The sequence below is a fragment of the Globicephala melas genome, chromosome 1 (assembly GCF_963455315.2).
Source record: "Globicephala melas chromosome 1, mGloMel1.2, whole genome shotgun sequence".
In the NCBI taxonomy this organism is placed as follows: domain Eukaryota; kingdom Metazoa; phylum Chordata; class Mammalia; order Artiodactyla; family Delphinidae; genus Globicephala; species Globicephala melas.
In genome coordinates this window covers 48,825,610-48,848,132 of record NC_083314.1, presented here as the reverse complement: position 1 = coordinate 48,848,132, position 22,523 = coordinate 48,825,610, and positions in this window count along the sequence as shown.

Sequence of the window (22,523 nt, the reverse complement as noted above, 5' to 3'; positions counted from 1 at the left end):
AGATTCAGACCCCATATCTACTGTCTTGTGTTTTAACTATCAGGGTTTGTGGCTTGGGTGTGTTTGGCACTTAGATGCACCTGGTCTTCCTTCAAGGTGGTGTAGATTGTTGCTAGGTTACTGGATTCTTTTCTTAAATGGTCATTAGCTTACAATAGTCTCCCAAACACCCTTAAAATCCCCTTTGTGTCTTTAATCCCCTAGTGGGATTTTTAAACTATTTAATTAGCCTACTCTAGCCCTCTCACTGCCAGCTTCATCACTTGCATACCTGTTCTCCCAGAGGTGGGCCAGGGGGCCAACCCCTGCCAGGAAGCCAGGGGTGAGTTTGCACAGATGCATACATGTGTGCATGTAAATATGGGCAGAGACTGGGGTGGGACCGTTCCAGGGTGTATATGATCAGGGATCTGTGAAGCTCTCCTTCTTCTTGGATAGACCACGATGGGTTTAAAGATCCTTATGCTTTTCCATAATTCTTCTGTTCCAGGGTCTCCCACTGGTCTTTTCTCCTTTTCATTCCCTTCCTACTGGATGTGCATTAATTAGATCTGTGTTTGGGAGAATCAAGACTCCAGCCCAATTCTGGGAGGAGGGCAGGTGTGGGGCTCCAGGCAGCCAGATTGGAAAAGAACAAGTCCTACTGAGCCTTCTGCTTGGTCCCCACCTTCATCCAGGCTCTGGGGTTCTTGGGTCTGTTGATGGATCAGGACAAAGAGGCTGAGCTCAGGCTCCGAAAGGAGACCCGAGGCGGCTTTCCAGTTCCCCGAGGTATTTTGCACTGTGATTTCCAGTCTGGCTACACATTAGTATCACCTAGGAGTGTAAAAAATACCTATATGCCCAGACTTCACCTCAATAAGATCAGAATCTTTGGGGTCAGGTGAGCACCCAAGAAAGGTATTGTTATAAAACTCTCCAGGCACCGGGCTATGTGCAGCCGGAGTTGGAACCACAGTCTGGGCCTATGCATGTTTTTTGAACTGAGCTCAGTAAGAGCTATGCCGTATCTTAAATTATTATTTTCATTAAAGTTATATATATATATATATATATATATATACACACACACACACACAAACACATATATATATATATATACATATACATGAATTTAAAAGTTAAAAAAAAAAAGTACTGCAAGGATTATAATGACAGTCATCAGTCCCCATCCTACTTCTTCCTATCTCAAATTCAGAGGCAACGTCTTTCAACTCTGTTAGCTATTTATTCTGGTTTTTAGCCTCCGTGTTTCTAAATGACATGTGTGTACTGCTATTTCTTGATTTTTCAGTTTGAAACATTATCTATTGACTCTCCACTAAGGATAATGATTAACTTTTTCATCCCTGTCTCTAACCCTTTCAACAGACCCAGTTCTCTCCCTCCATCTTCTCCCAAGGGGGAAAGAAGGATTGGAAGTTTGGGATTAGCAGATGCAAACTATTATATATGGAATGGATAAACAACAAGACCCTACTGTATAGTACAGGGAACTATTTTCAATATCCTGTGATAAACCATAATGGAAAAGAATCTGACAAAGAATATATACGTATAACTGAGTCACTCTGCTGTATAGCAGAAATGAACACAACATTGTAAATCAACTATTCTTCCAAAAATAAGTGAAGGACTGATCCTGGTACTCAAGAAGCCCACTGCCTAGTGCAGGGATGGAGCTGTGGGATGGAAATCAGGGGAGATAGGAGAAGACTTAAATCTGGGAAGCAATTATTGGGCTACATAAAAACTTCAGGATATACTTAACTGCTAAGTGAATGTTGTGGCACAGACTGTCACTGCTTTTGGAGGTCGGAGGTATATGAGATCAGTGAAACATAGGCTTCCCGGAGAAGGTGGAATTTCCTCTAGGCCTTGAACAGTACATAATGTCCACACAAGTGAGAACATTTGGGGCTGAGAGGGGCCCAAACCCATTCATTCATTTAACATATAAGTTCTGGGTGTTTACCATGTGGTAGGTCCTGTGCTTGGTGCCTGGGATGCAGCAGTGAATGGAAGAGACCAATCCAGTGTTTGTTCTCATGGAGTTTAATTCTTGGGGGGAGACATAGACAATAACAAAGAATAAACGTTTATGGTATGTTAGTAGGCATAGAGTGTTTTGAGAAGAATAAGACAAAGAAGAGTGATATAGAGGGTCAGCAGGTGGCGTGGGTGAAAGGCTGGACTCCCTGAGAAGTGAGGTAGAGAGCCATGCAGATCTGTAGGGGAAGAACTTGTGGGCAGAAGGAACAGCAAGTGCAAAGACCCTGAGGCGCCTGTATGCCTGGTCTATGCAGTTGGTTCAGAGAGAACTAGGGCAAGAATAGTAGGAGATTGGGTTCAAGCTTTTGCTCTTACTCTGAGCAAGAGGGGAAGCATGGGAGGGTATATCAGTTTCCTATCGCTGGGCAACAAATGACTAGAAACCTAATGGCTTAAAGCGATGCACATTTACTGTCTCACCATTTCCAAGGGTTAGGAGTCTGGCATGCTCTCACTGGGTCCTCTACTCAGGGTCTCCCCAGGCTGAATCAAGGTGTCAGCTGCAACTGCAGTCTCATTTGGGACGTGGAACCCTTCTCCAAGCTCACTGACTGTTGGCAGAACTCAGTTCTTTGCAGCTGTAGGACTGAGATCCGTGCTTTCTTGCTGGCTGTTCACCTGGCACCATTCTCAGCTCCCAGAGGCCACTATTCCCTGCCAGGTGGCCCTCTCCACAGTGTGGCTGTTTTGGAGGGCATCTCTGCTGCTTCAAATCTCTCTGACTTCCTCTGTCTCTGACTTCTCGACCTTCTTTCCAAGGGGCTCACCTGATTAAACCAGGCCCACCCATACCAGGGACAGGAATCTTGGGACCATCTTAGTATTCTGCCTACCAGAGAGGGCTTGGAGCAGGGGAGGGGTACAGTCTGGCCTACGTTTCAGCAGGATCACTCTGGTTCTGCATGGAGAATAGACTGAGGGGAGCATAAATGGACACAAGGTAACCAGTTAGGAGGCCTAGTGGGGTGTTGGGCTGGAGAGGGCTGAGAGCGTGTGTTGAGACTGCCGCCTGCCCAGGGACTGCCTGGAGGCCTCGCTGGGGATCCTGGGCTTTGAAGGGGCCGTGGTAACGTCCTGAGTTGGGGACCAAGTGAAACTTTAGATGCACTTAAAGCACAAGGGCTCTGATGTACGTCTGCCTCATCCTGCGAAAGGATTTGCCAGTAGTTAAAAGCACAGTGGTTAATGTAAAATAGATAGCTAGTGGGAAGCAGCCGCATAGCACAGGGAGATCAGCTCGGTGCTTTGTGACCACCTAGAGGGGTGGGATAGGGAGAGTGAGAGGGAGACGCAAGAGGGAAGGGCTATGGGGTTATATGTATATATATAGCTGATTCATTTTGTGATACAGCAGAAACTAACACCATTGTAAAGCAGTTATGCTCCAATAAAGAGGTTTAAAAAAAACAAAAACAAAACCAGCACAGTGGTTACCAGTGGGCAAGAGGCAGAGTGGAGGTGAGTGTGATGTGTCTGCAGTTGCTGAGGATGCTGGGGCCAGGCGGGGCAGGTGACACACCTGGAGAGCCTGCGAGCTCGGGCTTAGGCCAGCGCCTCCATTCCTCCCTCGTCTGAGCACCTCCTGTCACCCCTTCTTTCCCTGTCAAGAAAGACGTGTCACTGGCTCCCATAGAAGGGAAGGCAGCAATGGCTCTGAGCCGTGGAAGGCAGAAGCAGTGTGAAAAGCACAGCAGGGATGTACCTGTGAATATCCACTCATCTGTCTCTGAGCCTTGTCGGTGCTCCCCGAGGGAGAGAGAAAGAGCACGAGGACGCGTGTGTGAGGCAGGGGTGGTGAGGACTAACGTGGAACTCGATGTGACAACACCTAGCCCGGTGCCTGGCACAGAGCAGGCCCTCGAACCGGTGATGTTTATTGAGCTCTAGCTCTGTGTGCTGGGTGACCAGCACTCCATTTCTGCCTCAAGGAGTTCACAGTTTTGTTGAATGTGAGTTTTCCAAGAGCCCATGTGCAACAAACACACATGTGTGCATGTGTGTGTGTGTGTGTGTGTGAGTGTGTGTGTGTGTGTGTGTGTGAGAGTATGTGTGTGTACTCTCAAGTCAGACTCTGTGGGTTGAGATCTTGGCTCCGGCACTTACTCGCATGACATTGTACAAACCACTGAACCCTCTGTGCCTGGGCTCCTTTTTGTAAATGGGGGCATAGTAAGAGTACCTGCCTCAGAAAATTGCTAGAAGGGTCGCATTAAACGACATGAATTTGTAAAGTGTTTAGAGCAGTGCCTGGGGTAGAGGTATGTCACATACGAGCTTGGTGCGTGGAAAGCATGAAGCTTGAAATCTCCAATGATGTCTCCTCATCTTGTGAGGTTCTCTCTCAATTCTTGGAATCACCTTGTACTGGGTGTGAATGGAACTGAAGGGCTGATGAACGAAGGAGAGAGGGGTCCCAAGTGCTCCTGGGGGGACACCAGTGGTCATCTGCACGTGGTCTCTGGCTCCACCCCAGACTACTGCAGCCCAGTGTCTGGGGACAGGAACTGGGACTGAGCTTTTAAAAGGAGCCTGGGAGATTTTGGTATCTAACTAGCTGTGGCACTCTGATAGCATTGACTTGTCTTTTCTGCCTGTGTTTAATTTTGACTTCTGTCTGTGGAGAGTGTGCATATGTGTATGAGGTAATCCTTTGTCACCCACCTGCTCTGACAGAGCTCTGGGAACAACAGCCTTGGATGTGGGCTTTTGTACCAAAGCTCATTCCATTGTTAGGTCGGTGAATAAAGCTCGTTTCTGGTTCTGGTGCCCCTGTCAGGAGGTAGAGCGCTTTCCTACTCTGTGCTCCCAGCCCCCGCCGTGTGTAGCAGGTATGCGGGCCTGATGCGCCCTTCCTGACCATTGCCTGCATCCCTTTCTGAGTCAGGTAGAAATATCTGAGGGCCAGCAGTACTGACAGTAGCTGCTCTGGGAGGTCAGAGAGGGAAGCAGAAAGGTGAGGCCTGAGCTTACTGTGAGGAGAGCAGGAGAGCTTCTGAGACTTTCTTTTCTGGAGAAAGAAGAGTCCCTCCTCTGAGCCCTACAGCCTGCTGCTGCTGCTGAAAGGAGGGTCACGTTGAAGAATTCAGAATCGCATCTCTAGGGGGTTCTGTTCATCACCCTCCATCCCACCCGCAGAACTAGAACAGGTCACTTGGAATGGCGCCGTCGGTCTTTCCGACCCTCCCTGATTGTTTTGTCATGGCGGATGGGCTGATTTCTAGTTACATAACCTCCTCTCTGCTAGAGGAGGTCTTATTATCCCACAGTGCCGTGCACTTCAGGTCTGGGTTCCCGTGGAGCTACCTTAGGGAAGCTGGAATGTGCTGTTTCTCATCATTTCCACCCAGCAAGGGAATTGGAGAGAGAGAACTACACCCAAGCCAATTATGGTGAATACTTTGGGGCTGTTGTGTAATCTTCCACGCACAATGGAGTGGAGCGGGCCTTGCCCTTCTGTGGTTGCACTGGCCAAGGCACCGTCTTTTCCTTACTTGGCAGTAAGTAAGTTCTCTTTCAGACCCAGAAGTTTGTGTTTTTTGTTGGCTGTGCCCACGCCGCTTGTGGGATCTTAGTTCCCCAACAAGGGATTGAACCTGGGGCCACAGCAGTGAAAAGCGCCGAATCCAAACCACTGGACCACCGGAGCTCCCTCAAACTGAGAAGATTTTGAAGTACATTCATATGTGGTTCGGTGGGGACTCCTAAGTTCACTTGAGATTTTCTTGCACACCAATAAACAAAAATAAGGAAATAAACAAAAGCAAAGAGAGGCCTTCCTTCCAGGCCTGGTAGCCGCCGTGTCTTAGGTCCTGAGTGAGCTTTGAACTAGGCAAATCAGGTCACCAGCACAAGAACCTTTGAATCCAAAAATGGAAACCCTGACCCCCAGGACAGAGACACGGCTGCAATGGAGAGCAGAAGCTTCGGTGAGATGCCAGGGCCTGGAGTCCTCTGAGGCAGTGATGTGGCAGGACGGCATGGCAGGGGGAGCGTGGGGGCTTTGGGGTCAGCAGAACTGGTTCGACTCTGCTGCTTACCAGTCATGGGATCTCGGACAAGTCACTGCATCAGTCAGGGTCCAGTCAGGAAAACAGAAGCCACTCTTCATCTTTCAATAGAGGGTAATTAATTAAACAGGGAATGGAAGAGCCAAAGAGACAAGCAGTGGGTGGGGAACATGGGACCAGCACAGCAGGAAGCTGCCAGTTCTGGGACCCAGGGAGCCAGTGGACTTATCAGAGTTCAGAAGCCAAGGCTGCTGTTCCCAGGAGCTGGGACCACAGAGACAGGGAATGTCAGGGGGAGCTGGAATCATAGGGGAGGCAGAGCCGTGGCTGGACATGCCATTCATATCCAGAGAGATGAGGAGAGATGCCCCCATTGGCTGAGCCTGCTCGAGGGTAAAGGAACCTGCAAAATGAGTCTTCTGTGATGCAGAACAGAGCAGGGCAATGGTCTAAGAACACACAGGTGCATGGCTCGCACAACCGCTGATGTCTTTGAATGAACAGTGTCTACTATGAACTGCTACTGCTATCCTCGGGCTGAGGCTCGGAGCTGGACTGGCGGATGGACACTCTCAGTTGTCTGGGAGGGGAAGGAAATGCAGTGTCGCCCACTTAGGTACCTTCTGTGGACACAGCGCCTCCGCCCTCCACGATAACCTCAGTGGGGCCGAGTCAGAGTAAACGTGACCCCATGTGCTTCCATATTACTGCTTTGTTTCTTTCTTTTAGAAGCCACCTACCTCTTCCTTTTTTTTTTTTTTTTTTTTTGCGCGGTACGCGGGCCTCTCACTGTTGTGGCCTCTCCCGTTGCGGAGCACAGGCTCCGTCCGGATGCGCAGGCTCAGCGGCCATGGCTCACGGGCCCAGCCGCTCCGCGGCATGTGGGATCTTCCCGAACTGGGGCACGAACCCGTGTCCCCTGCATCGGCAGGCGGACTCTCAACCACTGCGCCACCAGGGAAGCCCTCTTCCTTTTTTTTAATGGCTAGTCATTTTTATTTAATTTTGCAAGCCTAAGGTGCCACCTACCTCTTCTAAGAAGACTTTTCAGGCAAAACCCAAATCTGCCTGAGTGACTGCAGAAAAAGAAGTTTTAGGGAGAATAGGAAGCTGATAGCACATGGGATGTGGTTGAAAGCGTGTATCAGACAAACCTGCTCTACAGTGTCCCCTCCAGCTGATGGCTGGAAACCTCGGCCGTCCTCATCCCCTCCTCCTCCTTTCTCTCCACTTGCTTTTCACCACCTGTCTTGATCAGCCCAGTTCCCAAAGAGATGGTTTAACTAAAGGAAGTTTAATAAAGGTTCTATTTCTGTGTGGACAGGGTTCAGGGAATCCCCACGAATGGTGACCCATCAGGGACAAGTGAGATCTGGAAGCTGTTACCACCCACAGGCCTCCAAGGAGCCATAGTGCTGGAGCCCGTGGAAGAGCTGGAGCCTGGAGGAGGGGTCACCGCTCAGAGGCTTATAGAAATACAGCCGCTGCGTTTCCCAAACTGTGGCAAGACGTGGAGGGAGCAGAGAAATGAATCCCCGAGCATCTCTCTCGCCTGCCCTCACATCTCCTACTGGTGCCTTGCATTGGCTGAACCAGAAATGGGAGGGCAGGATGCCAAGTGTAGCAGCCCATGGAGGCCAGCCTCTGAGGTCAGAGCAGAACAGAGAGGGTGGGGAAGGGATTTGGGGGACAAATCAAGAATAATCAGCGCAGTGTAACCTGTTTGTTACTTGGCATCTTTCTTGTCCTTTATTTAGTGAAGAAATGTGTGTTTCTCCAACACAGGAAAAGCCCCAAGTCCCATGAACCCCTCTGTCATCATAGGATGATGTTGATTCGATAACACTCCAATCTCGAAAGCTATCACGTTGGCCATTGCTCTTCATATAAAGCAGCAGAAAAAAAGTAGGGGAAAGAAGCAACATAAAGCTTTTCTTTTGCCACCACTCATTTTGTGTTCCCTCAAGCCCCTGCCCACACCTTGGCTATTGGGCACCTAGTGGATGATCCAAACCTGCAGTTTTGCAGGATCCACAATTTTAGTGGTCCCATCTTTACTGGATTGCCATGGCTTCCCATTGGCCCTTATGACTGGCCATGGGAGCGCTGAGAGATGTCCCAGGGAATCCTCTCAATTGCAATCTCAGTCCCTTTTGCCCCATGTAGCAGCAACCAGCTTCCTCTTGTTTTCATTAAATTAATTCATTAATCCTCCCCTTCTCTGACCATCCATGAGAGCTCCAAGTGGCCAAATGTAGCTCAGAGTGGGTTCTCTGGTGGCAGCCTTGCTCCAAATGCACTGTCTTATTTTGGGTTCCTCCAAAAGCTGACCTTGGGACAAGGACTAGGGTGTAGGTAGTTTATCTGGGAGGTGATCTCAGGAAACATGAGTGAAGGTGTGGGGAAATGAGACAAGGAGGGGAGAAGAGCCAATGAAAAGTGAATTAATGATCAAATGACTGTGGCCACTGGGCTTGGTCCTACTGGAGACTCTGAGAAATAGTGTGAAACACACTTCAGAATCATCCTACCAGAGAACAGGGAGGCTGGGGCTGGGACTCCCATCCACCATTGGTAGAGGTTTCGACCTTGACTTCTAGGTGTGTCTGTGGTAGAACAGGCTCCCACAGTGCTGGAGAAAGCCCTCTGGCAGAGAAGAAGAGAGGTGTGCACTTGGCCCTTACGGCATGCTAGGATCTGCCTGCCCCCACTTCGGGGTGTCTCAGGTGGGCCAAGGGAAGTGGGGCATAGCCTGAGTGGTGTGTGTCACCACCCCTGAGCCCAAGGGAAGGAAAAAAAATCCCTAAAGTGGGTTATTGGGCAGTAAGACGAGTCATTCTTACCTTTGACTCTTGGTTCAGGGACCTGGGTTATCTGACTTTAGGGGAAAGAATACACATTGGCCACGGTACCTCATCTTGCAGGATAGCATCCGCACCTTACAGAAAGTGGCCCCCCAGCTGGCACCATGGAAAAGGGACTGCCCTACTGAAGCTTTGGCCATGGATGAATACAACCTGGCAAGACCTCAGTGAGGTAGGGAAGAAGTGAGGGCATAGGGGGTGTGGAAAGACAGACCTCGACCTCTGTCCTCTATTTCTTCCTTCTACAATCTCCTACTGGTGCCTTGCATTGGCTGAACTCAACTGGAGGCAGAAGGGAAGGTGGCCTGGATGGTGCAGCCCACAGGGGTCAGTCTTCTGGAGAACAGCACAGGGCAAAGAGAGCCAGAGGGATCGGGGGAGGGGAGGGCACAATGGAGAATAACCAGTGTGCAGTCCGATCAATTGCCTCTAGAGTGCCTCCCCCCTTTCTATCCATCCCCACAGTCATCGTCTCTGTTCCAGCCTCATTATCCCAACCCTGGAATGCTGGGATACTCTCTTAACACATCTCTGCATCTCCAATCCACCATTCCTAATGCCTGAGGCACAGACTGAGTCCCATCATTCCTCCTTTCAGAGAACCCGGTGTTCCCCATTCTCTGGTCTTTACTGAAGACCCAGGTGCAAGGCATTTTAGGGCATAAAAAGATGATTCAGAGACTGCACTCCTTATTTCTAATAAGGAGGATAGGTATTAAGAAGCTAGAAATGGATAATTTCACCATAAAAGAGGTGTGGTTAAAAAGAGATGTAAATTTGGGCTCTTAAATGTCTTAGCATCATATTCAAGGCTCTTCACAGTTTAACTCCAGATTTTCCTTCCAGACTTGTTTTCTAAGACTTGTGTTCTACTGCATTCTCCCACATGCCCTGGGTCCCAGCTCTGCTGACTGCCTGGTATACTTTGCCCCACACACAGTCAAGATTCAGTGCCTTAGCTCTTGCTGTACCTTCAGCCCCGAAAGCCCCTCCCGAGCTGGCCTTTGGGATGTTCTGATCAGCCACTCACAGCCGGGTTAGTCAGAGCCCCAGAATTCGAGGGCCTCCTACTTGGAGTGTGGTCCGCAGAGCAGCAGCGTGGCATTGCCAGGGGGCTTGTTAGAACTATGGCTCTCAGGCTCACCCGAACCTAGACTCAAAATCTGCACTTGGACCAGACCCCCAGGTGATTCCTATGTACTTGAAAGTCTGAGGAGCATCAGATGTTTTGTGAGCTACCTAGGTGAGGCTTGTAGTGTGAGCAGGGCAGCTTGCCCCCTTCCCAGTATTCCAGAATAAGGTGCAAGTGCCTAGTTCTAAGCTGTAAACTGTTTGTGTTCCTAGCTTTTAAGTTATGAGCATGAGGGGGGTTAACAAAATGATTAAGAGAATGGGCTGTTACATGATATAGCTACGGATTCAAGTCTCAGCTCTGCCACATACTATCTTGGGGCTTTAATAAAAGCAATTAGGGGGCTTCCCTGGTGGCGCAGTGGTTGAGAGTCCGCCTGCCGATGCAGGGGACACGGGTTCGTGCCCCGGTCCGGGAGGATCCCACGTGCCACAGAGCGGCTGGGCCCGTGAGCCATGGCCGCTGAGCCTGCGCGTCCGGAGCCTGTGCTCCGCAACGGGAGAGGCCACAACAGTGAGAGTCCGGCGTACTGCAAAAAAAATAACAACAACAACAAAAACAAAAAAACCCAAAAGCAATTAGGGAATTCCCTCGTGGTCCAGTGGTTAGGACTCCATGCTTTCACTGCCAAGGGCATGGGTTCAAGCCCTGGTTGGGGACTAAGATCCCGCAAGCTGTGCAGCTAAAATAAATAAACAAATAAATAAGGCAATTATCCTTTCTCAGCCTCAGTTTTCCAAAACAGAATGTATTAATGATGTCACAACACAGGTGCAAGGATCAAATGAGATAAAATATGTACATTGTTTTATAAATGTTAACTGCATTTGTTATTTTGCAAACACGTGAAGAAAAGCAAAAAGTAAGAAACCCTTGGGTCGAAGGTCTGGGCCAGATAGCCAGTGATGGGAGGGGCAGGTCTTTGGTGCCAGAGCCCAAGGGCCTCAGAGTTACAAATCAGAGACAACAAAGGCGCATCCAAGAGCAGCTGTGTTGACCTGGCTAAACAGACGCTCCCCCAGCAGAACAGTGTCCTTAGGCACTGTCTCAAGGCAGGCGGTATCCTGGTGGGCTCCCTGGAGGTGGTGTTGTGACCCCTCCCATGAGGTACGAAGTCAGCTGTGTCTGATCAGCCAGGACTAAAAAGGAGATATGCGCCCTCTTCCTGGATGACTCGTCCCAAATAACCTCCACCATCTAACGTCTGACTACTGTTCTACCACTTACACAACACGCATCTTCATCATCTTGTTTAATTTGGGCAGTGACAGGGTTTAGCCTGCTGGTTCAGGTCTCACACAACTGCCTACTTCTGCTGACTCACACAGGAGAAATGATCTAGTCAGGGTAAAAGACAACCTTGAAGGTGTCTCCACAGACTTTGACATTTTGAGCAGGAGATAGAAGGACTTGAGGACTTGAAAACGATGTGTTTTCATCCCTCCTTCCTGTCGAAGGTTGTGACCTTGGAAGAGAGAGGGGGCTGTGGGACGTGCGCAGCTGGCTCTGGGGAGGGTTTTGAAGTATAAGATCAGTGGACTTAACACACTAGAGGGATGGGTTGCTGGCAGGGATGGAGTGAAAACCCAGGAAGTGTGGGTTTTGGCCTGGATGCTTGCCAAACCCATCTTGAAGACTTTAAAGGGGCATCTGAGACTGTGGAGAAAAAGGCCCAGAAAAAAACCTGGAAAGCTCAATATCATCAATGGCATATGCAGCAACATGGAAGCATTTGATAAATTTTCAAATGAAAATCAGAAGGAAGGGGTTGGGAATGTGACTGTAGACTCTAGACCCAACTGCTCAGGGTTTGGGCCACAAACAATTGAACCTGAATGTTAATGCAAGAAGGTAAATTCGTGTGCAGATTTATTTTCTCCATCTTGCAGGTTTATGTCAAACTGAGGACTCACCAGTGCTGTGGATACGCTGATATGCTGTATACCCTGTTCCCAAGAGGCAGCTGCACAGTGGGTAAGTCTTGGCCTCAGGAGTTCAAATCCCGGCTTCTACCTCTTCCTCTGTGACTTTGGGCTGGAACTCTGACTTTGTTTACTGGTAGTTTTCTCACCTGTGAAGCAGAAGAATAATCAAGTCTATCTCATAAGATTAGTCAGAGGATTCAGTAAAATGATGTAAGCCGAGAACACCACTAGGTACACGGTAGATGCCCCATTTCTCTCAGTGGAGCCTTTCCTGTTCTGGTGACATAACCTGACCCTTCCAGGTGTTCTCTCCAGGCCCCCAACCCGGCCTGATCTGGATTTCCAGAGGCACAAGGATGTCCAGAGTTCCCCAAAGCCACGCAAAATACCACATGGGTAGAGAAGGAGACATCCAGGCAGGAGATGGGAGGGTGCTGACAGTCAAGTAGGAGGAAACCAGGAGCAAGTCGTGTCTCGAATGCCCCAGGAGGATGGATTTGATGAGAGAGGAGTGGTCACCAGCGTCAGGAGCTAGTGTGCAGGGAGCTGTGCTATCCAGGGAGAGCAGAAGAGCGCCTGTGGACCTGGGAGGTGAGCTGTGGCGGAAGGAGGGAGACCTGGAGACAGCCCCACCTGCTGTGAGGTCTTGGAGTCCGTGGACCCCTCTGTCTTGACCTTCCTAACTGTTATGATCGCCGTAACAGTTAAATGCTTTAAATGATCCCATGCTTAAAGACTTGACTTTAAGCTGGACGTGAAGTCTCAATTCAATAAGCATTTACTGAGCACCCAGGAAACTTACTGTGTCCGAGGCACCTTTGGGAACAAACACCTGGTTTGGAATCCTGGATCCGTCACCCCCTGTAGTTTGATCTGGGATGAATCATTCACCTTTCTTGAGCCTCAGTTGCCGCACCTGTTCTAACAGTTATTGAGCCCTGGCTGCCCTGTCAAAGTACCAGGTGTTTTCAATGAGATTATCTTATTAACTACTTAAAACCCTGTGAAGAGTTTGTGCATAAATAGGACTTAGAGAAGTTGTGTAATTTACTCAGGGTCCCATGTCTGGGAGCCAGGGAGCTGGGAGGTGAGCTGAAGTCTGCCTCCCCCCACATGCTGCCTCTCCATGGCTGTTTGCCACTTTATGAGCAGAAGACGCACCGCCAGGACGATGTGTGTGTACCATAGAGCAAGCCTGGTGAATTACAGTTAGTTATTCATCCGTCTCTCCTGCAAGATGTAAGATTCTCAAAAGCAGGGGGTGATTCTGAATGACCTTTTTGTATTCCTAGAGTCTAGTAGAACATATGGTATATAACAGGGGCACAAGAGATGTTGGACCAGGGATTAGCACGGGTTCTGTGGATGGATTGAAATATATAGTCACTGCTCTCAAAGACTCACAATCTAATGGTGATATGGGAACTACAGCTACGTAAAGACAACACAATGAGATACTTACTTTAATGGACATATGTATAATGTGCACATTTTCTTCTTATTAAATTTATCTACATGAATACATTTTTTAAATTAAAATTAAGGTAATTTTTATTGTGGAATATTTCAAGCATACAAATATAAAGAATTTGATAAAGAACATCTGTGTATCTACCATGTAACTTTATCAAATCTTAACATTTGCCATGTTACCCGAAAACATACACCACAAATGCACTGCAGATCAGCTGAAAGAATCGATATATTTCTTCAGAGCTCATTCCCTTGTTAATGTGAATTTGGGTTTATTATCCCCATGTATCTTCTTTTTTAATTTTTTAAATTTTTGGCTGCTTTTGGGTCTTTGTTGCTGCACGCGGGCTTTTCTCTTGTTGCAACGAGCAGGGGCTACTCTTCGTTGTAGTGTGCAGGCTTCTCATTGCGGTGGCTTCTCTTGTTGTGGAGCACGGACTCTAGGCACGTGGGCTTCAGTAGTTGTGGCTCGTGGGCTTCAGTAGTTGTGGCTCATGGGCCCTAGAGCGCAGGCTCAGTAGTTGTGGCACACGGGCTTAGTTGTTCCGCGGCATGTGGGATCTTCCGGGACCAGGGCTCGAACCTGTGTCTCCTGCATTGGCAGGCAGATTCTTAACCACAGAGCCACCAGGGAAGCCCCCCCATGTATACTCTTATATACTATTGCTTTGTATAAATGTATCCATAAACAATATATAGTATAAATTGTGTTTTAATACTTTATGTAATTGTTTTCATAAGGTAGGTATTATTCCTTAGCTTTGCTCTTTTGCTCAAAATTACTGTTTGAAATTTATTCATGTTGATATACTATAGCTCTAGTTCATTCACTTTTAACTCGTGTACAGTATTTCATGTCATATTTTTTGTGCTTTAAGATAACAAGTTAGGGGCTTCCCTGGTGGTGCAGTGGTTAAGAATCCTCCTGCCAATGCAGGGGACATGGGTTCGAGCCCTGGTCCAGGAAGATCCCACATGGTGTGGAGCAACTAAGCCCGTGCGCCACAACTACTGAGCCTGCGAGCCACAACTACTGAGCCCGTGTGCCACAACTACTGAAGCCCGCGCGCTAGAGCCCGTGCTCCGCAGCAAGAGAAGCCACTGCAATGAGAAGGCTGCACACCGCAAGGAAGAGTAGCCCCTGCTCACCGCAACCAGAGAAAAGCCCGTGTGCAGTAACAAAGACCCAACACAGCCAAAAATAAAATAAATAAAATAAAAAAAACCCAACAAGTTAAAAGTAATACTTGCTACATTAATCTGGATAATACAGATGCATATAAAGAAAAGTTACCCTCTCCCCAGCCTGTTCTATTTCCTCAGGTAACCGAGCAGATTACCTGTTTGGCGGGTGTCCTTCCACAACTTTCTCTTGGCTCAGACAAGCATATATATACAGCATATATAGATACCATTGCGTCTTCCTTTCTTTCTCCCTCCCTCCCTCCCTCCCTCCTTCCCTCCTTCCCTCCTTCCCTCTTTCTTTCCTCCTTCCTTCCTTCCAACAACATAGGATTCTACAGAGCACATTACACTGAGATGTGTTTTGTTCCACTTAATCTGTGCAAATTTATTGAATCAATGACTTACTTGCCTTTCATCCTGTGTTGGCAAAAGTGAGAGGTTAGATCGGGTCCTATGCCTCTCACCAGAGATGTCCTCTCTGCCCTTAAACTGGCAAGAGAAGATCCCAAGAGAGGCAGGTGGGAAAGAGGCAGAAATGCTCTACTGGGCTGTGTAGGAGCACCAGGCTTTGGGCAGGAAGGGCCTTAGCCATCATCTAGAGCCATGGCCCTCCACAGACGTGGGTATGTTCAAGTTGGAGTTAGGCTAGGCTACAAGAATTTTTTTCAATAATAACTGGTAGAAGCTTTAGAATTTTTGGTTCGAAGTTATCCCTGGAGCAACATAATTTTTCAGGCAACCCTGGGTCATCCATGGGCTGATTTACATATCACATACATCTGAGAATATGATCTCAAACCCAACTCCCACTTCCTGCATTACCTTTGTATCAGTTAGGATGCAGGTTTTGCTAGTCTGACAAAGACCTGAAGCTGGAGCTGTCACAAATTTTCAGAATTCTTACGAGCTGGTTGTTAAGCATAGCCATCATTAAAAATTTAATTATATAGGGGCTTCCCTGGTGGCGCAGTGGTTGAGAGTCCGCCTGCCAATGCAGGGGACGCGGGTTCGTGCCCCGGTCCAGGAGGATCCCACATGCCGCAGAGCGGCTGGGCCCGTGAGCCATGGCCACTGAGCCTGCGCGTCCGGAGCCTGTGCTCCGCAACGGGAGAGGCCACAACAGTGAGAGGCCCAAATAACGCAAAAAAAAAGAAAAAAAATTAATTATATAAACTTGAAAAGAAATAAACTATCCTAAAAACAAAGGCAATGAAAACTCACCACCTCCTAATTATTTTACTACATTTTACTATTTTCTGTGTTTTGACAGTGACATACATCTATTGCATGAGCGTGGTTGTACTGCTCTGCAATGGTGTGGTACTGCAGTCCCACGGTTCTGACCATCCAGGCTCCTTTGATCTTGCTGCTCCGGCATCTCAACATCTGCATTCCATCCTGGGTCCAGGGAGGCTTGCCTAAGTTCTAAGATCCTGCCTGTACCCCAGGCAGAGGAAAGAGGGGAAAGGCGGGGGGGGGGGAGGTTCACTCCTTTCCTTCTGAAGTCATGGTCTTAAATTTGCCTACATCACTTTTGCTGACATCCCATTAGCCACACCTCACTGCAAAGGATCCTGGGAATATGGCCTTTATCTGGGCTGCCGTGTGCCCAGCTAAAACTCTCTTCACTCAAGAAAGAGAGTAGATACTAGGCGGACAGCTGGCGCTCTCTGTTATTACATTTCCTGAATTCTTCTCAGCTATCCCTAGGCCACTAAGCGTTCTATCCCACCCTTGCCCTCCTTCTTCTGAAGGCCTGTTACAGGGCTCAGGAAAGTCTCTTGCCATGGTCACAGCTGGTATAGACATGGCACCCTTCAGCCAATCTCACTCCTCAGCCTCCAGGCAACGAGAAGAGACTCAGAGGCACATGAAGCAGGACCATTTCTTCCAAAGACAGAGCTCCAACAGATGAACAATGGTGTAGGAGCCCCCCTCTGTTCAGGGCTGAGCTGGGCTCCAAGTGGGGAGGGAATAATGATACCAGGGAAAATGAGATAGTACCAGCCTCAAGGAGTTTCTAGTCCAGGTGAAACGCTTATACCTGGAAGATCACTAACAATACAGGCAGTGGCTGGTAAAGACAAGGTAATTCCTCTCTAATTTAAAATTCTGGGCAGAGAACCAGTCTCCATGAACAACCAGCTCATGGATGGACTACTTGCTTTTAGCTTTTACCGTTATAATCAAATAAAACTTCCAGGAAACTTAGGTTGACATTAAAGATCTACATAATTGTTGTGCTGCGTGGTAATTAGGCAGAAATGGTAAGCAACTCACATAAATGACTGTAATTAGCATTATTTGTACATAGCCAACACAGTTTCAATTGTCCCTGTTACCCTGTATAGTTTATCGGTTGTCACTCTTGGCTCCAGCAGTAACTAACACTTTGCAGTAGGTAGGCTGCCTGGCCCTCTCCAGTCTCTGGCCAGAATGGCTTCTCCTGTGCTTCCCCACCAAGCCCCCTTCATACTGGGAAGTGGCAAAGTTGTCACAGGCTTGGGCTCTGGAGTCAAAATGCCTTCACCACCCACTCCATGACTTAAGCCAGGTGACCTTAGCGAATTGTTTAATCTTTCACTTCCTCAGAATCACCTAGACATCATTCCTGAGAATGTGTCTAGGATATAACTAATAATATATGTTAGTCATTACATGCTCATTTATTCATTCATCTGCTTGACAAAGAATTTTAGCATCTGCTGTCAACCAGGTGCTACTCTGGGCGCTGAGAATTGGTAGTGAACCAAAGTCCTGCCCCCATGGTTTACATACGAGGGGAGGGAGACAGACAACTAATAAATACCGCAGTTTATCAGGTGGTGATCCATTGGATGAGGAAAGCAAGATTGAGGAAGGTATCATGGTGACGTAGCTTTCTATTTCAGCAGAAGAAGTGGATCACGATAAACTAGGTGAAAGTGCAATGACAGAACAACTCCCACATCTCAGGGCTTCCTTTTGCTCATATGCTGCTTGTCTGCTGTGGGACAGCGGGGATCCTACTCCACATCTTTATCACTCTGGAGCCCAGGCTGACTGTCTTCATCCTCTGGACTGTCCCTGGTCATTATAGGAGGTGGAAGGGGGAACATGAAGACTTATGTCTGGAAGTGACCCTGGCCAAGGCAAGTTGCATGCTGTACTTGACTTCAAGGGTAGCAGGGAATGTGGGGAACTACCCTGTGCCTGGAAGGAGAGGAGCCAGAAATACTGATGTGTTGAGTAACTTCATTTATCCCAGATCTGCTCTCTGTCCTTCTCTGCCCTGCTCCGTGCTCTTGTGCCTAAACTCCATGGACTGTATCGCCAGGGCTCCCCGGCCCTCTGACTCCCGCTTGACTTTGGCCAAAAGGGTACACCAGGAGGAGAGCCGAGGGTGGGGAAGGGCGGGCCCATGTTCTTTGTGCTCCCTGCTCTGCCAGAGCTCTGCAGTGACTATTCTCCTATAGCCACAGCTCCACCAGGCACTCTCACACCCATGGCTCCAGCTCTCGGAAGGGCTCTGGTAGCACCATTTCCTTGTCTTCCCCCTTCAGGAGTAAGGGTGGTGTCGGCCTCCCAGCGTTGCTAGTCCTTGAGGCCTTGAAAGCTATTCTTGGTTTCCTCTGTGAATACCATCACAAAAAGATCTTCTCAAAGATGCGTGTTCCATCTACATCTGGCTAAGACCCCCTGATACAATAGGTAACACTATCTATGCCACAGAGGTCCCTCTGAGGAGATGACATTTGACGGGAGGTATCCGGCAGAAGATGGTCGAGCAGACAGGGAAGACCTAGCGGAGGAGTGGAGGGTGGTGCTTGGCACGTTCAGGGGAGAGGAGCCAGGCCTGTGTGGCTGGAGCCGTGAGCGTGGTGAGGTGTGGCTGGCGGGGAAGCGGGGGGAGTCCAGACCAGAGAGGTGGAGGCCCAGATTACATCAGACTCTTCTAGGGGATGGGAAGGATTTTGGATTTTATTCTGAGTGACATAGAAAACCACAGGGGGTTTTGAGCAGGTGAACGACGCGACCTAACTTACGGTTTTAAAGGATCATTCTGATTTTGGGGACAAAGTGTAGGTGATGTGTTAGGAGGCTAACGCAGGAGTCTCAGAGGGAGATGTGGTGGCTTGGACCACGTTGAGAGCCGTGGAGGTGGTGAGAAGGGGCCAAGTTAGTGTTACGTGTTTGAGGTAGAGATGATACAAGATTTGCTGACTGCTTGAACGTTGGTGTGAGAGAAAAAGAGAACTAAAGAATGACTCCAGGTTTTGGCCTGAGAGGGAAAGATTGAGGAGGTATTTTCGGGGGAGGTGAAATTGTGATCAGTTTCCATGATGTTAAGTTAAAGATACCTGTTAGGAAAGAGAGAAACGAATACCGCACGCTAACACATATATATGGAATCTTAAAAAAAAAAAAAAATGGTACTGATGAACCTAGTTTCAGGGCAGGAATAAAGAAGTAGATGTAGAGAGTGGACCTGAGGACATGGGGTGGGAGGGGGAAGCTGGGACGAAGTGAGAGTAGCATCAACATATATACACTCCCGAATGTAAAATAGTTAGCTGGTGGGAAGCAGCAGCATAGCACAGGGAGATCTGCTGGGTGCTTTGCGGATGACCTAGAGGGGGTGGGATAGGGAGGGTGGGAGGGAGGCTCAAGAGGGAGGGGACATAGGGACATGTGTTTGCATAAGGCTGATTCGCTTTGTTGTGCAACAGAAACTAACACGGTATTGTGAAGCAATTATACTCCAGTAAAGATCTATTAAAAAAAAGAAAAAAAGATACCTGTTAGACCATGAAGGTGAGCTGTTGAGTTAGTGGTGAGAGGGAGAGGTCAGATCTAGAAACCAAAATTTGCTGGTTTCTAGTAGTAGGTGGTACTTAAAGCCAAGATATGGAGGAGCTCTCCTAGGGAGTGAGAGCAGTAGAGAAGAGAAGAGGTCTCAGGATCAAAAGCAGGGCCTCTCACTGTTGTGGCCCCTCCCATTGCAGAGCACAGGCTCGGGACAGCCGCTCTGCACGGCATGTGGGATCTTCCCGGACCGGGGCACGAACTCGTGTCCCCTGCATCGGCAGGTGGACTCTCAACCACTGTGCCACCAGGGAAGCCCCGTTCTAACATTTAAAATGTTCAGAAGATAAGGAACCTTCAGCAAAGGAGATTCAGAAGGATTAGCTGAACAGGAGGAAAATGAAGTGAAGCAAGGGTTTCAAGTGGGAGAAGGGGGTATTAAGTGCATCAGATGCTGCTGAGAGACTGATTTAGATGAAGACACTCTTTCAGGTCTCAGCTTGACTGGCCCTCCTCTAAGAAGTCTGTTCTAACCCCCAGAGTGGATTCAGGAGCTTGTGATGTGCTCTCATACACCACCGCCTCTCCTCTGCACTGTAATTACCTTCTGCCATGTCGCTGTCCCTGACTGTACACAGTTCCTCGAGGGCTGGGCTGGTGTCTTACTCATTAATCACACTGAAGTCAATGCCAAGCACTTAGTAGAGTTAAGTTAACATTAGTTCACACACACACAAAAAACCCCATGAGTCAATCAAGATGATGTACACACTCCTTCCCCCAGCTGCCGCCCCAAATACATTCACTGTCCAGGGCTCCGAATTTTATTCCCAAGAGCTGACGTTTCCTATATTTTTCACCTTGCAGAGGACTGAAGATTTGTGGGCTCCTTTTAAGCATTTCCATTATAGTGGTTGGGGCCCCACCCATGTTCTTCCTGCTTATGATGCTGGGAACCTCTGGGACTATTTTCACTGGTTGAGCAACCTAGGTACCCTGGGATGGCGCTGCAGAAACATGGAGATGTGGATTTACAAAGTGTCTTCCTTGGTGATAACTTACTGAATTCTAAGAGAGACAGAAGTGGGGAGGAGGAGGTGAGAGGAAGAGGGAGGAAAGGAGGGAGGGGGAAGGAGAGAGACCCAGGACAGGGGTCGTGGCACAGTAAGTATAAAAGAGGTGGCCTTGGGGAAATGAGTTTTTTCTCCTCTGGCATCTCAGAAATGCTTTAGGTAACCCCCTCTTTTTATAAAAGGGAAGTTGAGGCTGAGAAGTGAATGACTTACTCAAGATTTTGGCATTGGTGGTGTGGCAGACCTGGCCTAGACTGTATTCCTTGTGTCTGTCAGTTCAGTGCACTTTTTATAACATGGTGGTAACTTTAGAGACAGGAATAGTTGTCTCCTTTTCCAGGCAAATATCTTCTACTTATTCAGTGACACATGGAGCTGCTTTAAAAGACAAGCTTCTTGCTCCACAAATGAGAGGAGAAAGGCTGAAATTGCAAATGATGGAGAGGGAACAGTGACGGGGATGCCTCTCTGCTGAGGGATAAAGGATGGCAGTTCCTTAGGGGAGGCAGGGAAGCGGGAGCTATCCCAGTGCCTGCTGGGAGGAGAGCATGGATGGGATAGAAAGGAAAGGCTAGAGGTGTGGAATTCAAACTGAAATTGAACCCCTTGCCTGTTCCTTGATGGCTAAGTGGAGACATCTGAAGAGCTCCTATGTGAGAGGGAGGGGAGCAAACAAACTATCTAACTTCTGAGCATGAATAGAACCATTTCACGATGGAGCGACTGGACTGAGCGCATTGGGAAGGCGGAAGAAAGGGAGAGAGGCCCCGTTCTCAACCAGCTAATGAGAGTGGGGTATGAATCTTGAATCTTCTCTCATTAGGGGAACAAGTGGTCTGCTGAGGAGGGTTCTGGTTCGAGAAGTCAAGTGTGACCGAGTTGGGACGTTCTCCTTCTGGTGACGGCCTCAGTGCTCTCTTGGGCAACCTCCATCCTGTCCTGTGTACCACTGTGGGTGGGAGAGTGGGGTTGTGTTCCGGGCCTTATCGAGATCTGCAAAGCTGGGCGATCCTGGGGCTCAGCAGTGGGCTTGGTCCTCAGTCCCGTGAGCTGAGCGTGCCTGGGTTGCTGGAGCCTGGAGGCTTTGCCAGACTCTGTCTCACCTAGATCTTTCTAACAGTGCTAATTTCCAAACCCAGTCATTTCCACAAAGAGCCTGGCAGCCTCACCTCCCTTCTCAGTGAAGGTTTAATAGCAGAGCGCTGCAACAGGTCTCATTGCTAAACCTTCATTATTTCCACAACATACTACAGGACTCCTACTAATAGACCGTGAAGTACTGTCCTAATTAAAACGAAACGACTCATGTCCAATTAAATAAGCGAGGTACGTTGTGTTAGCCAGGGCTCTGGCTTGCAATTGCGTGTTTGTTTACTTGTTAATTGGCCAAGTTCAATAATCTACAGCAGCCTTTTCTTCTCATCAATACAAATTACTGACGCTTCAGACTTGGTCTGTTGGGGAGCCCTGGCCGTGGAGATGAGATACCTGACAATCTGTCCCACTATGTCATCTTGTAAAGCTGTTGAACTGAGCTTCTCCTGGAGCAAAGGGAGCATGATATGCACCAGCCTCCCACTTCTTGTGGACGCTGCAAAGCTACTATAAAGTGGAGACATCTGAAGAGCTCCTATGTGTGCTCCCCTTTGGAATATCTTTGATCCAGCAGAACTTCAAAGGTTAGTGTACCCAGAAACAGCCTCATGGGTCAGACATTTTTCCAATGCACAGATGAGAAAACTGTGGCTCAGAGAGATTGGGTATCTTGCCCAAGTTCACACAGCTAGTACTTCCCTGTGGTTTTGGTGTCCCTCCTCAAAGCACACACCCACCATGGCATCCATCACAAGGTATGTCTACCACCATTTTCCTACCTGCCTCTGGTACCAGCTCTGAGCTCTTGAGCACCTAGTGGCTTCATGGTGGGCAGATGTAGTTCATGTCATTAAATGATGGCGCTACGTGTAGATGGTCACCATGGGAGCCCATTGCCGTGAGAGCATATCCCTTGCCTGTTACTTGATGGG